Source organism: Neofelis nebulosa, chromosome 2, assembly GCF_028018385.1.
Source record: "Neofelis nebulosa isolate mNeoNeb1 chromosome 2, mNeoNeb1.pri, whole genome shotgun sequence".
In the NCBI taxonomy this organism is placed as follows: Eukaryota; Metazoa; Chordata; class Mammalia; order Carnivora; family Felidae; genus Neofelis; species Neofelis nebulosa.
This window is the reverse complement of record NC_080783.1, coordinates 1,586,190-1,603,762: the sequence shown is the minus strand read 5'-3', so window position 1 is coordinate 1,603,762 and position 17,573 is coordinate 1,586,190. Positions and strand designations below refer to the sequence as shown.

Sequence of the window (17,573 nt, the reverse complement as noted above, 5' to 3'; positions counted from 1 at the left end):
CCCTTCTGTTGCCAACACCTTCTGAGAAGAGGCACCTCATTCTTTCCTCGCCGCCCCCCATGACCCGGGTCACAGAGGCGCGTACGTGACAGGACCAGCCGACAGCAGAGCAGGGCAATACTTAAATAAGAGTTTCAGAGAAGCACAGAGAGTCTTCCCTCATGACGGTGACAAAGCACAGTTGACCTTGAACAACACAGGGGTGAGGGGTGCCTACCCCTCACGGTTGACCACAGAGAACTTTTAATTCCCCAAACTTTAACTACAAGTAGCCTACCATTGACCAGAAGCCTTACTGATGCCATAAGCAGCTGATTGATCCGTATTTTGTACACTGTATGCCTTGTATACTGTATTCTCACAACACAGTCAGCCAGAGAAAAGAAAACGTTTTTAAGGAAGTCACAGGGGAGAGAAAATGCATTTAGTGTGTACTGTAAAAAAGCCACGGGTAAGTGGACACAAGCAGTTCAAATTGCGTTGCTCGAGGGTCATCTGCCACAGTCGAGATGCTGGAACACAGCAGCAGTAAGTGGTCACAGCGCTTCCCACCATCTTGAGAGATCACGGAGCCATCCAGCCACCCAGCAAGTCTGTGTCGTGTGCCTATTGTGCGCCAGACCCCATGGGCGGCTCCGGGAGGCACGTCGACATGCATCCCCTGAGGCCGGCACGTTCCGGCCGGAGGAGGCCTGTCTGTCAGTAAGTAAGTGCGGATGTTGTCAGCCGGGTCCTACTTAAAGGCAAGGAGCCCAGAATACGGAAGAAGAAAGACAGGTGCGCGTGGAACAGGACGTCAACTGCCACGACGCTGGTTTCGTGTGTCTTCTGTCCAGACGCGTCGCTGGTGGGTGAGGGTGTGACACAGCACAGAAAGGGCGCGGTGCTGTCGGGGGGAAGGTGCACAGGGGTCCCCAGCGAGCTGGGAGAGGCTGTCGGACGGCTGGAGCCAGGCCGAGCCTGAGACAGCAGCCGCCCAGGGTGGGGACAGCCAGCAGCAGCCAGTCTGACGGTGGCCCAACCTTCAGGCAAAGGGGGGAGTGTTTGCCTCCTCAACACAGCGGCCCGGGGTACAGACTTGATGTCCCCGCTGGTGCCCGGTGTCCTGGATTCTGTGCCCAAACAGCTCTTGTGCTACCAAATATGCGGCCAAATGAGCCCCAGGCAGCCTTGTTTGCTGGTTCCTTGTGTCATAAATATGGCAGTTCCAAGATCCTGGAGTTGCATAAAACGTCATGTTTCTTTCCTGCTTTAAATAAAATAAACACTGTTTGAAATGCCCTGTCCCTCCTCTTGGGGGGCCAGGAACCCAGGGGAGTCTCTGCTCCCATGACACATACACTCACGCCCCACACCCACTGGCAAAGACACTCTCCTCGACTGAACTTGAGCCAGGCTGCTCTGAGATCTGGTCACGGTGCAGGGGAGACAGAGACGGACGTCCGTGGACCCGGAGCCCCCACGACGCTGGCGGGACATTGCCAGCAGCTGTATTTCCTCCACTGGAGACACCTGTGAAGAATGAAGATGTGTCCAGGGGGGCTGAGTGACGGGTGACACAGGAGAGGCCAGGGGTCGGTGCAGGTCGCTAACCAGCATGAACGGGCCAAGTCTCAGCAGCGGCCGTCTCACACACCGCGGCCCTGAAAACCGCCACCTCCTTTCCCAAGAAGGGGCAGCTGTTCAGGAGCCAAAGCAAAGTCCCAACAACTGGACTGTGTCACGTCTACGGGAGGACAGGGGGGTCCTGTTACGTTTTGCTCTGCGCCTCGTGTCCGGGCTCTGAGAGTATGTGGCACAAAGCCAGTGCTGACCACGCGCCCCCTGGAGGCGGAGGGCAGGGCCACACGGGCGGGATGTGGCACGTGGGGGTGGTGGAGCGAGGGAGGCAGGATGCGGGAGGGCGTTCAGCTGGGGACACTGGACTCGAGTCTCCCCGTCAGTGTTTCTCAAACTAGGTTCCAGCAAACTCCGCCCTCCCCGCTCCGGGCTCTCGGGGTCAGCCCGCCAGTGGCCCCCGTCCCAGCGGGAGCTTCATGGTGCAGGACACCCTCCTGGGGACGCTCCCGACACTTCACCACGGGGCTGCCTGTGGTGGCCCCAGAGAGGGTGCCAGGGTCTCCTGGGGCAGGAGACAGGGGCTCCGGAATCAGAAAGAAAGTGAAGGACAGGCTGTCAACTCACCCAAACTTCAGCCCTGAAGGGATCTTAGTGGGTGACGAACAGAACCTCCAACTTGTTTATGGCCACAGTTGTGCCACACAGTCAAATGACTAAAAACCATCAGATTGCTCACTTCAAAAGGGTGAACTTCACAATAGAGATTTTATTTTATTTTACATTTTTAATGTTTATTTATTTTTGAGAGAGAGAGAGAGAGACAGAGCATGAGCAGAGAATGGGCAGAGAGAGAGGGAGACACAGAATCCGAAGCAGTCTCCAGGCTCGAGCTGTCAGCACACAGCCCGATGCGGGGCTAGAACTCATGAACCGTGAGATCACGACCTGAGCCGAAGTCGGCCGCTTAACTGACCGAGCCACCCAGACGCCCCTGCAATAAAGAGTTTTTTGAAAACGGGCATTTTCCACAACGGGGAGCCCCCGACCGAGCTCCTGACCGAGCTTTGGCACGCAGGGGGGCCTGGTGACCTAGTTCGTCAGCAGAAAGAAGCTCGGGAACACGGAGAGAGAGCGGGTCTCAGGGGGCCCTCTGGACGGTGACCCTAAGGGGTTCCAAGGACACATTGATGCGGCGAGTTAAACATAAAGAAAACACCCAAATGTGTGCGGGATTAATGGAAGCGCCAGAACAGTCCATGCCCTTAAAGATCACGCGGGGAAGTCACCGCCCTGGGAACGCTTCGCCACAGCAGAAAATCACAGTCAGAAGCGGGAGACAGAACTCTTTCGATCCAGCCTGCCCATGGAACAAGGTGTCGCCGACCTGGGCTCCCTCCTTCCCTCACCCTGGCCTCACAGCAGAGGGTCGGTCCTTCCCCAGATTCCAGAACGGGAGGAAGAAACTGCCTAGGGGCCTGGGGCCCTACCTCAGGACTCCCCGACATGCATATGCCCATTGACGTGCCCAGAGATGTGTCTACACCAAGCACTGTCCACGCAGCCTCAAAGCAGAAGTGACTTGCCTCCAAGTTGTCCCCATCCTCCAAGGAGGCTTCTGAAGACCCAGAATCACAGCAAGACACTTTCCTCTCTGCTAAAGTTAATTCTGGTTTTTCTCTTAGTTTTACTGCCATGAAGTGATTAATCAATGTCTCAAACCTCTCAGATAATTTTTAGATAATGTTCTACAACTGCGGAGTATTTAAATAACTCTTGCATGAGATTCCTACATTTTATCCTATTTATAAGTACTGTAATTACACTATCTTTATTATTGCCAATAAATTCACTAAAATAACCCAGACACACAGCCAGATTTTTGTCTTCTAAAATAAATTCAACTTTTTTCCTCCTTTGGTTTTATTGCTGTTACTAAGTGTTTACGCCATGTTTTAGAGACCTGGTAAGATTATAATTTCAGGGTAGTGTTTTATGTGTTCGTTCCACACATGTGAGTCTTATTAGTAAATGGCTCCCATCTCATGTGATTTCTAGACGGAGCAAATCGAACGTTCCTGTCACTCTATTCAACACGTCTCTTCTATTGATCCAGAAACTGCGATATTTGGGCTCTCTCGCAGAAAGCAATTTCCTCCCGTTTGGTGTCACTGCTGCGGTTAGGGGACCACCGCTCAGGTTGACGCTGGACAGGACTGACATCCCTGGGACAGCGATGTGTACGCGGAGCTTCCGTGGCAGAGAATTTCCGAGCGCCCTGTCCCTTCCCGGGTCCTGGACCGGAGGACGGGGTGTGGGTGCGGCCGGCTCTCAGGGCCCCGAACAGGAACTTGGGTGTGGACGGACAGATGGATTCGCTCTAGTTAGGAGACCAATAGGTTCAACTCACTAAATTTAAGTTAAAAAAGTTTGGGGAACACCGTGACGACAGGTTGTGGTTTCCTTCAACACTCACGGTGTGAGCGTGTCGGCTCCGGGAGGCCGGCCCTGTGGACGCGGCTGCCTCCCCACCTCGGCCCCGGGAACCAGGTCCCGACAAGGATCTCCTGCTCGCGTGTGAGTTTTCCTCCACGGGCAGCCCGTCCTCACCCAGGGTCCCCCTGCCCCACTCTGACCCTGGTCAGCGTCTCAGGACCCGGCTCCCCAGAGCTCACTTTGGGGGTTCCCACAGACGAGATGGGCCCATGGGCACATCCGACGGGGACCTGAGCCCAGCAGTGACCCCGAGGGCGCGGGGTGGGGCTCGATCTCCTGCAGCCAACCTCCCCGGGCCTTCTGCAGGGAGACAGCCCGAACCCCACTGACTGACCGTTTCCAGGCATGGTGACCAGGATTCAAAACACCGGCTCTGGCTTGATTGTTTCTTTTTCAAAATCTACGCCGCTGTTTCTACATCTGGCTGAGAAGGAATAACAAGAACTAGAGTTACCCTCTGGTCTGAACCAAGAAAACACCGGACAAAACAGGAAAGGGCTCTCTTGGAGACGCCGGCCATGAGGAAATGAAGGACATTATGCCGCAGGATGGGAACAAAGCCCAGCTGAGCCCCCCGCCCCCCGCCGCCCGCTCACCGCCCGGGGACAAGGGGCTGGAGTGTGGGGAGCTTGATAAGACAGACCCAGGACAGGGGAGCGCTGAGCAGGACACGCGTCTGAGGAGAGCAGTAGTCACGTGGCCCCCGACGAGGTAAAGCACACAACGTCCGGATCCAGTGAAATGCCACCAGGCGTGCCACGAAGGAGGGAAGTGTGACCCATTAGGACAAGTTGATTGAAACAGGGTGACGTGACGCAGGTGAATGTGTTGGGAGACAGGACATTGCGGCCCTCGTCACAACTTGACCCCGTGCGTTCCGGGAGGGAGGGGAGACGCGCACCTTAAACAGGGTGGAGAGAGGCCAGAAGGACCCAGATCAGAGGCCCAGAGACAAGAACTGTGAGTCTCATATGGAAAGTGGCTGGATGGGATCAACGGAAGGTCCGATCTTGCAGATGAACTTGAACTTACTGAATTTGAAGGCAGCGTGAGGAAACACGGAGATCAAAACACCAAACCAAGGAGCACAGACTGCATGATTCCACCGACACACGGTTCTTGGACGTGACAGCACAGAAGCGCCCCCCACCCTTATCTGCAGGGGATGCTTCCAAGTCCCCCAGCAGATGCCCGAAGCCAGGGTCAGCACCAAACCCTCCAGAGACTGTTCTCTTCCACATACGCACCTGCGGTGAAGTGTACTTTAAACTCAGGCACAGCACGAAATTAATAGGGCAATTATAACCATGCACTATAATTAAAGGTACGCGAACGTGGTCTCTCTCTTCTCGAAATGTCTTCTTGCCCTGCACTCGCCCCTCCTCCTGGGAGGCTGGGAGGTGACGGAACGCCCACACGGTGAGGTGGGCCAGTGACGAGGGCTTGTGATGCAGGATCATCTGCTCCGGGACCACGGCTGAGCGCCGGTCACTGAGACCACAGTTAAGGCGGGGGACTGCTACATCGCACAGTGACAGAACGGTGTCATCACGCACCTGGGGGTGGCGGGGATGGGCGGGCGTGGGCGGAAGGGGCCTCAGAGGAGCATGAGGGACTCCGGGGAGTAGGACAGGTTCAATATCCTGATTGAGGGGCAGGCTTCGTGGGAGCAAGCACACGTCCATCTGACGAACTGTACCATGATTTAAAAACATTAAAACGTGGTGTAGGTCAACCACAGCCCGATACAGCTGGTAAATGTGCAAGAGAGAGAGAGAGAAAATACATGAAAGGCTGCTCAGCCACGTTAGCCAGAGGCCCGTCTGGGCAGACTCACCATCAGTGGTTTTCATTCCCTTCTTTTTGCCGTCTGGTTTTGCTAACTTTGCAACCATGCGTTTGTGCTGCTTTTTGTATGATTAGCTGTTGCTGCGTATTAAAGAATCACAATTTAGTAGCTCGGCCAATGCTTGCTTCACTGGCCCACGGTTCTGTGGGGCAGGAGTCAGCACGGTGTGACCGGGTTCTCTGGTCGGGGTCTCACGAAGCCGGAACCGACGCGTGACCAGGCTGTGTCCCCTGCGGGCAGCTCTGGGGAAGAACCGTCTCGTTCTGTTGACCTGTGGAGGCTGCCCGCACCCCCCTGCTTGGTGGCCCTCGGGCCGGCGGCATCACGCGACCGTCTGCAGGCCAGAGGGACCATACGCGCTCTCTGATCCGACCTCCCTGCTCAGACGTAAAAGGCTCCATCCAGCGACTGGGCTGGGCCCACCCAAACGACCTCCCTTTGGTTGACGTCCAAGTGCACTGGCCCGCAGCCTGAATTATACTCACGAAGTCCTCTTGGCCGTGTGAAGCATCCACAGATGTGCCCACGCCCCATTGCACGGGGAAAAGTGTCCCAGGCAGGTGCCCCACGCGGGGAAATGTCGGGGCCCCTTTAGAATCCTGTCCTCCAAAATTGGGTAAAAAGGTTAAGTTTTCTGTAAGATAGAAGGGACACAACTGAGCTGCGGTCTTGCCCAGGACCTGAGAACGAGCGGAGCCCTCGAGGCAGAGCCGGGGGTGGTGGGGGGCAGGCTGCAGAGAGGAGGGCGGCCCTCCAGCTCCTCACCCTCCCCGGGCCGTGCGGTTTTCGGCCCCGGGGGGGGGCCACACGCCTGACGCTGAGCCAGGAGCTGGGTGAACGGCCGTGAGTTCCCATCGCTTCGTCCGCTGTCCCCTGGGCCTCGGTCACCCCGGGGGGGCCGTGGGCCCCTGGCGCAGCCGCAGGGCTCGGAGGAACAGCAGAGCTCTTTCGGGCCTTGCCCTGGACCCGCAAACCCCAATCTTTCCAAAAGCCGTTCCTCGTCAGCACCTCACGCGGCACCTTCGCCACACGACCATTTGTCAGGACAGCGCAAGGAGGGGGCGGTCCCTGCAAGGCAGCGGGGGGGACGTCCTCGGAAGCCCTCCTCCCCCCAGCCCGCCCAGAGCGCACGCCTCACGGCCCTGGCACGGGGGAAACGTCAGGGTCCCCTGGCCCACGCCCGAGGCTCTGAGGGGGGGGTGACTGCCTGTGTGCGCACGTCCCCCCGCTGCCCACGGTGGGTCCCCGGCGCCCTCACCATGAAGAGAGCACGTGTGGAACCTGGCTCTGTGCTCCCTCCTTCCAGAAGGGCCAAGAGTGTCGGCCCCGGTGCTTTTCCCATGACCCCCATGCAACCGGATGTGGAACCTGCCGGAACACGGCCTCCAAGGGCAGCAGTTCTGCTGCCTCAGGTGGAGTTACAACCTGGTCCTCATGCTCCACGACCAGGCTCCGCCCGGAGACCCCGGCGCCGCCCCTCGGGCTCCCCGACCCTCTCACCTCCGTGTGACAGCCCCCGGGCCCCCCCACCGCCGTGTCCCAGGCCCATCTGTGCCCGGCGCAGTGCATCCTTGCGGGAAGATCACTCACATATCCGTGACAGGGAAGCGGGTGACACGTGGAGAGGTGTTCACGTCACACCCGGACGCCCGTGCTGTCCACAGAGCAGACAGAGAGGCCGCCTGGGCCGGGCCCGGAGCCCCGGGAGAGCCCTGCCCCGCTCGCCAGGTCCCTCTTCCCGGGGGGGGGCCTGCCCCGGGGTCCCAGGGTCTGTCCGGGGCTGCGGCCGAGGGACGGATGCACTCTGTTCTGTCTTCACAGGCTGCGTGTTTTCACGTGTTTCTCCTTCAGCGTCTCATTGTTTTCCTCCCAGGCCCAGCGGAGCATCACGTCGGGGGGCCGGGGGCGGAGAGACCGTATCTCTGTTTGTTTGGGTCGATAGAGCATTTTCTTTCCTTGTTCAACACTGTTCAGATTTCCAGATCGTTTTCCACCTCTCGATGGTATCTGGGCCGCGGCCAACAGAAACACACGCGTGCGCCCGCGGCCGAGGCAGGAGCGCAGAAGCAGAGGCCTACGGCTCTTGCTACGTTAGCTTCTCCGGGGCAGATCTGTGTCCATTAATCACGACCAGGCAGGTCCGACTTCCCTGAAGCCAGCCCCCCGGGGTGGGGGGGGGGGGTAAGTGCCACCAGCCCAGAGTGAACTTCTGGGAGCCAATGCCAGCGTTCTCCCGCAACGGCCAAGCGGGCAGCAACACACCAGCGGACTCGAGAGGGAAGGCCACGCTCGCGGACGGCGGCAGCTCCCAGTTCTCTGAAGCATCAGGTCGGGAGGCGGGCAGCACGCAGCCCCGATTCCCCGTGGTCCGTGAGGGTGACCGTGCCGAGCTACGGGGAGCCCCGCATCCCACCTGACGCCTGGCCCTGCAGGCCGTACATGCAGGGAGGGGACGCTCCTGTGGTCGCTCTGCCCCATCACCCCACGACCCCGAGAAGGCCAGGACACATCTTGGAGACCCTCTGCTGCCAGTCTGGCTGATTTGGGTGTGGGCACACAGGTGAGGGTCACTACCGCCCTCAGTCGTGTGTGTGAGATATTTTGTGACTGGAAAGGAAGTCTCTGTGAGTCTTTGGACCTCGGGTGCATCGTTGGAGAGCGGCTCCCCAGGGACCGAGGTCCTGGCGTTTCCCAGCAGGTGAGAGGGGACTCCAGGGCCAGAGAACTCCCTGGCACCCGCGGGATGTCCGAAAAGCTCAGGGCTAACCGGAGGAGGACAGGGCAGCGTGTGTGGGGGGGGAGGGGGGGCTGCTGTTCTGGAAGCCTGAGACACACCCCCCCCCACCCCGCAACCTGCATTGGCAGGGAGCCGGGTCGAGGCCACACGGCTCTGGGCAGAGCTGAGGGACAGAGAGAGGCTGATCGCAACCAGAGCCAGCGGAGATGTCCACCTGTGGAGGCGCTGACTGTGCTTGTGGACCTGAGCAGCACCTGCTGTCCCCTGACACCCAGAACCACCAGCGTGCCCGGTGACCGGACTTCGGCTCCCCTCCCGCGTGGCACCTCCTCATGAGACCATGCCCCGAGTCCTGGTTTTCTTGGCTAAAACAGAGGTGGACAGATGAGAAGATCGCTAGGTCCCTCCTCTCCCAGGCTGTGGGTTCATGTGCGACACAGGTGTGACACATGCAGGACCCACAGGACACAGGCAGGGGACTGCCGCGCCCTCAGCGTGGCATGCAAATCCCCCCCGAGGGCATCTCTGTGGGACCAGCAGCCCACAGGCCCGGGGCTCTGGGCACGGGGCCCCGCCCTCCCTGGGGTGCAGGCCACCCGGGCATGACAACTGGCCGAAGCGGCTCCCCGTGGGGCAGGTCGTGTCTGGCCGCCAGCCCTGAGCCAGTGTCCCAGGTGCCACAGGCATCCCCCCCACCCACCACGTTCCCCGCCCAGTTCGCCAGGGCAACCAGTCAGCTGGGAGCTCAGCCCCTTCCCGCCTCTTCCCGGCTGGCTGCCCGGCCCCACTCAGGGCCCCACGCCCCCTGGAGGTGGTGGCCACACAGCAGGGTCATCGGAGGAAGCCGGAGGCTAGAGAACCCTGGCTCCCGCGTGGACAGCAGTGTCGAGAGGGGAGAGGTGCTAAGCTGGAGCAGAGTCCACGGGGGAGGGGGGGGTTCTAAGACCGTGGTGCGCCACCTGCCCAGCCAGGCTGTGAAGCCACCGCCAGGCCGAGCAGCCGCCCCTCCCTCCGGCCGAGTGCGCGCTGCATGAGCGGCCTGTCACCGCGCGGGAAACAGAAAAGAAACCACTGTGTTTCTTCGTCAAATCAGAAGAAAGTCCCTTCAAAACTGCTGCATCCAGTGCTCGCTCCTGGCAGCCCAGGCACAGGGGACGTGGCCAGCACCCCGGTGTCCGGCTCCCCTTCCCTGGGCACCCACCGAGCCCCACCCCCTGCACCCTGTGGACGGCGCTGCCGTGTCAATGACTCTGGCCACTGGGCCACGGAAAGAAGAGGCACAGGGACCCAGAAGCCCAGAGGAGCCGGCGCCCGACCTCCCCCACCTCCTACCGCCGCGAGACGGAGAGATGCCAGAGACGGGGGCGGCCGGGCCCCGGCCGGGCTGAGCGTCTGTGCGGGGACAGGGGTCCGGGAGGGTGCGCTCCGCCACAGTGTGTGCACCTGGGAGTAAAACTCCCGGTGCTGAGCCTTCTTGTCGCTGCGATGCGGGCCTGGCCCAGAGGGGCGGCGCCCAGGCGGCGGGGGCCTGGAGCCGGGCCCCCCGCTCCCCACTGGCTGTAGAACCCCAAGCAGAGCATCCTGCGTCCACGAACCTCAGCTTGTGCTTCTGGAAAGGCAGGCAGCAGGCCTAGTGCACCGAGCAGCGTGAAAACCAGATGAGAAAACGTGCACGAGGGACCCGGGGCTTCAAACTCACCCCAGCCGTCGGCAGACCGGCTGGTGACGTAGGAGCTGTCAAGGTGCGGGACTCGGAGTCAGGCAAGACACCCAGGTGGCAGGGCAGGGGTGCCTCCAAGCTCCTGTGACCCCCTCGGTGAACGGGGGTGAGATGCCGACCTGGGAACACGGCCACTTTCGAGACACGCTGCAGAGCCGAGATGCAAACGCGTCGAGAGTAAAATGACGGAAACGGGTGCATCACTCAGAGGCAGACGCGGGAAGGCTGGAGTGGCCGCCCCGGTGGCAAACACAATAGACTTGGGCCAAATATACTGCTGGGGGTCAGCAGGACGCTGTGCGACCATCCGCGAGGAAGAGCCAATTACAGAGCAGCCACCAGCACATCTCCAGGATCCGTGGAGCAAAAGGGGCAGGAATGGGAGTGCAAGAGACCTTTCGACAACCACGGCGGGAGCCTTCAACACCCCCCGCGGCCCACAACAGATGTGGCCAGGACACGATCACCGGGAAATAGACCCAAACGCACAGAAAACCTGCCAGCCTTCCACGGGGCGCCCCACCAACCACAGGAGACACCTTTCGGGAGCACACACGGAACGTTCTCTGGCACAGACCACGTGCTGGCCGCAAATAAACCTCCATCGCGAGAAAGGACGGAAATAGCGCTGTGTTCTGTGACCGACACGAAATGGTAACCAAACCGGGAAGCTCGCAGCGACGTGTTAGACGACACGCCCTAAATAGTAAATAACTAAGGAGTCCAAGGATAAATCAGAAAGTAAGCCTCCGAATACTTCGAGATAAAACAAAAACGAGACCCAACAGGTCCGCATGTGCACAGTGTGGCTAAGCGTTGCTAGAAGGACACTCATGCGCTAAGTGACTGCGTTAAAAAAGAACTATCTTGGGACGCCTGGGTGGCTCAGTCCGTTAAGCGTCTGACTCTTGATCTCGGCTCAGGTCGTGATCTCACAGTTCATCAGTTCAAGCCTGGAGCTGGGCTCTGCGCTGACAGTCTGAGCCTGCTTGGGATTCTCTCTCCCTCTCTCTCTGCCCCTCCCCTGCTTGTGCTCTCTCTCAAAATAAACTTAAAAATAAAATAAAATAAAATCGTAAAAAAGGAAGAGACCTACCTCAAGTCTTTCTGACTTGCCATCTGACGACACCGGAAAAAGAAAGCACAATAAATGTCAAGGAAGCAGAGGGAAAGAGCTCGTAGAAATTAGAATGGAAGTTAATGAAAGAGAGAATGAAAAAAAAAAAAATGCAGAAGAATCCACGAAACCAAAGCCGGTTCCTTGGAAAGTTCAATAAAGCGACGACCCGTTAGCCAGCCTGACCAAGGAGAAAAGAGAGGAGACTCCAAACTACTAAAATCGGAAAGGAAAAGAGGCGGCACCACCAGCAACCTCACAATAACACCAAGGGTTGTAAAGGAAAGGGCGTGTTGGTGACGACGGCAGCGCCGGGAGGCTGGCGCTCTGCAGGTGGGAATGCGACCGGAGCAGCCGCTGTGACACCCGTCAGCCCCTTGGTGAATCAGAGCTACCGCGTGGCGCAGCGACCACTCCTGGGTAGACGCTCGACAGAAGTGAAAACACGAGGCCACGCCAACAGTTGTGCAAGGACACTCAGATCAACAGGTGGAACCGACCCCGACGCCCATCAACTGATGCCCGTGAGAGCCACACGTGGCACAGCCACACAGAGGGGCGTGTCGTAGACTCTAAGTCCAAAGTTCTCTTTTGGCCAGCAAAAGAGCGGACGCAGGATTCAGACGAGAGATGGCTACTGTTCGGGAAAAAGACAAGAGCCCGGAATAAGGGCCCTTGCCCCGTCTTTATTCAGATCAGAAGGCTTGCAAACGCGATGGGCGTGTACAAAGAGACAAAGAAACCAGGAACGTTAACTTGTGGATGTGAGGGGGAAAGGGGGATTTCGAAGACATACAGCGTTTGGGGCTTGGGTCAACATAAAACAAAATCCAGGCGCCGGGCAGATGGGTAGATGGTTGTTAACAGCGGACAGGAGGCGCCGTGCCTGTTTGTCTTTGCCGGCCTAGGGCAGGGTTGACAAGACATCTTTTCTTTTGTTAACCACCTCCGCTCAGGGCTGCTTTGCCTAGAGCGCAGCGGCCCAAAGTCCAATTCACCGATTTACCGAACCTGGCCCTATTCTCCTATGAAAGCAGCTTTCTGCTATAGTACTAAATTTGGGGTGCTTTCACCCTGAATATCTAATCTTGTTACTCCTGTGTATTGGGCACCTTTGTGCCATTTATCTCTCAGGTCTTGGCCTCTCTCTCCCTATTTTTGGGGGCTCAGCACCCCCTCCCTACTCTCGGGGTGTCTTTGCACCCCCCTATTCTTGCAGTGCCAACCTGGTTTACCCAAACCCGGGTGTGCGCATTACATTGACTTCGTATTTCTTTGTGCCTTGTTAACTCACTGGTGTAAGCCCGGGGGGTTCCTAAGCTTATCCCCCACAGGGCGTTATTCGGCCACGACGAGGGAAGACGTGCTGACACCTGCTACAGCCTGGATGGACCTTAAACACACGCTCGGTGAGAGAAGACACGAAGGAAAGGTCCAGAACAGGCAAAAGTGCACAGACACAAAGTGGATCAGCCGTGACTCGGGGTGGGGGCGGGGGGAATACCGAGCGTGAGTGCTAAGGGCCGGGGTTTCCTCCTGGGTGAACGAGAGGTTTTAAAACTCACCACGGTGAGGGCACGTATCTGTGAGTATACTAAAAACCACCGAATTGCACACTTAGAAATAAAACGACAAAAATGTCAGCCCGACGAACGCAGCAAAGCACAAATGGGAAAATCGTTCGTGCCTGCAGAGATGAGAAGAGCCTGCTGAGAGTGCTACAGGGCGACAAGGACGCCAGGAAGTGACTCAGAAGCGCGAGCCCAGGTGGCCGGACTTCGGCTCCGAGAGGGGTTAGCCTGAGAAAGAACAAAACGCACGCGTAGCCGTCCCGCCCGAGGCCCGGCCGAGCCCAGCTCCGTGGGACCCCGCTAAGCGTCTGACCCAGCCTCTCACCGGCCTTGCGTGAGGGGATCCCCAGCCCCAGGGCCTCAGTTCCACTGGACTCTGGGGTGGCGGTCGGAGTCCCAGCTGTGTCCACACTGCGGTCCACCCTACTGGTCACCCTGTCCCCAAGCAGGAGCGGGAGACGGCAGGCTCTGGGCGCCCGCCCTCCCGAGTGGGGTCTAGATCAGACAGCAGCTCAGGAGCCTACCTATGCGAATCATGCCCAGTGCCCGTGGGCTGGGGCCTGCCTCGAGCTCATCTCGTTCAAAACATCAGACGGATTTCCAAAAAACAGGGGTGGAGACGCAGGCGTGGCCTGGGGCCGGGTCTCCCACGGGAGTCCCCGCCGTGGGCACCGGAGATCAAGTTCACATTTCCCTGGGACGAAACATTGAAAAGGCAGCAGGGTGGAGCCCAAAGGGAGCCTGCTGACCACACCCCGAGGTCAGACACTCCCGTGTCCCAGCCAGCGTGGGCACTACCGGGGTGGTCGGGAAGGCCTGCCCTGGCCCGGCCCTGTTTTCCCAGGCGCCCACCAGCAGTGGGCAGAGCACGAAGACGGCCTGGAGACAGTGGGCAGAGGATTCCCACCCGGGGAATGATGCTGCTGCCGATGAAGGCTACGCGGATAGTCTTAGGCCACGAAGTAAAACGGGTAACTCCCCAAGAGCTAATTCGGGAGCTAAATAACCACTGTCGCTGTTAGAAAAGTGATCTAGAACCCACTCCATCGGTATAAGCAGAGCGAAGGGCCTTCCGCGCCGATAGGCCAATTGACACGAACCCCGGACGGGCATTTTAACGTCAGCGAACCCGCAGGAAACAGGAGATGTTGGAAGTGGCTGAGAATTACACGGGGGGTGGGCAAGAGACCGCTGGGGATAGAGGGCAGGCGGCAGGTCGCCTCCGTCAGCTGGAGGACAAGTGGGTGTGCGTTTTACTTCAGATACTATCCAGCGTCTGCTACGATCGCACACGCCTGCGCTGAAATAAAGCGAGCGGAGGAGGAGGGAAGCCGGGGGGATAGTCCTCTGTTGTCCCCGGCACTCGCGAACGGCTCGTGCAGGTGTGTTTAAACACCTGGCCTCACTTGCCGGCTCGTTGCCTTACCTTCTGTCCCTGCTGGCTCCAACTGCCTGTCTCTTCAGGGCAGGGCTTGTACCGATTCCTAAGCTGGTCCGGGACACATCAGCGGGGACAGAATTTGTGAAGTTTCCATTTAGTGTTTGAACCGATTGTGGCTCATGAATACACACGCCTAATATCTTTGGAGACACCCTCCCTCCAACACAAGCTGCGACTGAGGAAAGCTGTTCCCTCGCGGTCGGTCCTCACAGGGAGACACTGATCAAAACGCAGCTCTCGGGGGACGGCCCAGGACCCCCGGGATTGTGCACAAGTATCTGTGTTCGTTGTATCTTCACATGAATCGGAACTCCAGTTAGCCAACGTTCCCGATAGTCTTTTGTGTACCTGGAAAAAAAAAAAAAAAAAAAAAGTTTGGCCAAGAGAAAACCCAAAACCAAATGCATCGCACTTCGTATGAAACTGTACGCTGTTCAAGTTGGGTGTCACACATTGTGACATGGGCCCTTCGGATCCAAGCTGCCTCGCAGGAGGTCCTGCCCTCCCTCTGGGGCCAGCGCTCAGCTTCTCCGCCTACCACACAAGGTGGGCCAGTTGAGAGGTCAGCAGGGCCCAGGATGCACGTAGACTTTCCAGTGGTTGGAAGGTGCCAGAAGGTGGAGGCAGGTGGGCCCCAGAGATTCAGCCGAGAAGCATCTCGTCCAGACACAAGCCGGTAGTTGGCTCTGTTCCCGGTTTGTCACCCACCGTCAGAGTCTCTGTCCCTCATTGCTTGGCACGCCTGCATTCTGCGACAGGACAGCCCTTCTCCAGTGGCCCGAGTCATCCCTACCTGGTTCTGCTAAAGACGACTTTCCTCTAACAGCACCTGTAATCAACATTTTGGTGTTGGGTTTGTGGGAAAGTTAATGGCTGGAAGGAAATGAAAATTCTTCTGTTTCTGTTTTAAAAGTAGTCTGAAGCAGTTACAAGATTTTATGTTGCCTGGTGGTGTATCAGTTGGGACTTTTGGCTGCACGTAACAGAATGACCCTGCGATAGTTTAAGCAGAAAAGCAAATTTATGCTGAGGCTGCTGGGACAGCTTGTGAGCACGGGGCTGGGAGGCGTGCAATCAGGGAAGGGAGACGGCTTCCCCCTTCATCTGCTTGACCCCGGCCCCCGGAGCCACGCGATGGTCAAGTTCTCAGTTCTGCCCCCCACCCAAATTCCGACTTCTCCTTCTGGGCTCTGGCGCACAATTCCAAGGGGGGACCAGGATCCTGGCAGACATCAGATGACACAGTCCATTAGGGTAATTCCAGGAGGGCTTAACAAAGAGACCAGTTACTAACGTGCGGGCAGGGAGAGGGTACTGGAACCACAAGGGACCAGAAGACAGGAGGCAGCCTCTGGGGGCTGTGACCTCAGCGGGGACACAGCCAGAGATGGGGAGCCAGCAGGAACGGTAGGTATCCTGACTCCTGGCCCCCCTCCTCCCCATCTCCTGCTGCGCTCCCCAACAGGCCAAACTCAGGGGGGGAGCGGAAGTCCCAGGGGGACCCCCAGGGGGAGGCAGGCAGATGCTGGCCACACTGGCCCGCTTGCCAGCACAGAAAGCGGGTGGGCAAAGCCCTGCCCCACCTGTCTGGTATCGGGAGTATCCACACAAGAAGACCCTGATTGGCCCAGCTTGGATCACGTGTCCATCCCTGAGCCAATCGGCTGAGACCAGGAGAAGCGTCAAGAGTGCCAATATGGCAGCCCCCACGTGAAGGCGGATGCAGGGGTGGAGCGGGTGGCACCTGCGGAGAATGAGCCCGCCGCGCCGAGTGCCCCCGCCCCACGCCTCTCTTGATAATGTCACGACTGCCTCACAGCACGGCCCACCGACCCCCAAGTGCGGTGCCCTCGTCCACGCTGAATATGGGGCGGGAATGTTCCTGAGACACCCCAAATTCGGCAGGTCCCTAGTGTCTTCTGTCAGCGTAGCCCTGGGCTCTGCAGGAGCGGAGGGCTGGTCTCTGCGGAGCCCATTAGGCGGGTCTGAGCCGTAGTGGGGGGGAGGGGGCAGAGGGCTGGGGGCGGGGGCAGCTGAGCCCGGGGGTGGGGCCTGAGCCTGGGGGGGCGGGGGGAGCTGAGCCGGGGGTGGGGTTTGGGCCCAGGGGGCGGGGTCTGAGCCTGGGGGCGGGGGGAACCGAGCCAGGGGCGGGGTCTGAACCTGGGAGGTGGGGGGACCTGAGCCCGGGGGTGGGGTTTGGGCCCAGAGGGAGGGGTCTGAGCCTGGGGGCGGGGGGAGCCGAGCCGGGGTTGGGGGGGGGGCGGTCTGAGCCTACAGGCGAGGTCTGAACCTGGGAGGCGGGGGGAGCTGAGCCCGGGGGTGGGGTTTGAGCCCGGGGGGCGGGGTCTGAGCCCGGGGGTTGGTGGGTAGCCCGCGGGATGGGGGCTGAGTTTAAGGGGTTGGGGGGGTTGAGCCGGGGGCGGGGGCTGGGGTTGTGCACGTGGAGTCAGGGTGTTGTTTGGCGCTTAATAGCCCTGGCTTTGGAAGATAACTGGGAGGAGTTATCTTCCAAGTGGGATCCCAAGTGGGATCCAGTATCTAGGCCCCAAAGATGCTTTCTGAAGCCCCAGTTTTGTTCTGTTGCTCTGCTGATGAGCCTCGGCCCGGTGAGCAGTCCCTCCCTGGGAGCTGGAACCCGGCCGGGCTCCCTGGTCTGCGTCAGCGTGGAACCCTCCAGGCTGCTCAAGAAGGCAGCAGGGTTGAAAACCGCAGGCAGGCGCCATCCTGGGGGCCCTCCTTTGGTGCAAAGGTACTCACTCAAAATGATGAACACGGGTTCCCGTGGCCAGAGTGTCATCACTTCATGACATCTGGGCTCCACACCTCTCCTAGATCAGAGACCTCTGCTGCCATCAGTCCTCCCAGGTCCTCGTGGGGAGGGGAGGGGAGAAGAGGGCAACCAACCAAAGCCTGAGCCTTGCCTTCCAACCCCCTACTCCTCCCCATCTGCCATCCTCCCCCTCCTCTTTCCCCTCCCCGTGCCAGCACCCGGAGCCCAGAAAGGTCGGTCCCCCCAGAGACACCCCGAGGGAGCCATCTCGGACACTGCATTTTCCTCTGCTCCCCTCCCCCAGGCTGGATTTCT

General features: G+C 59.1%; 1 long non-coding RNA gene across 2 annotated transcripts; it reads right to left on the bottom strand.

The window, feature by feature from the left end:
• Positions 1-372: 372 nt before the first annotated feature.
• On the bottom strand, positions 373-16,061 carry LOC131494717 (uncharacterized). 2 transcript variants are annotated; one of them, XR_009253570.1, is made up of 4 exons: positions 15,027-16,061; positions 14,474-14,836; positions 1,360-1,512; positions 373-1,246 (listed from the first exon to the last, which is right to left on the bottom strand). It is a non-coding gene; the product is annotated as an uncharacterized LOC131494717 (long non-coding RNA). The 2 variants fall into 2 exon arrangements; XR_009253569.1 differs by having other exon boundaries at positions 373-1,512.
• Between the last annotated feature and the right edge of the window lie 1,512 nt (positions 16,062-17,573).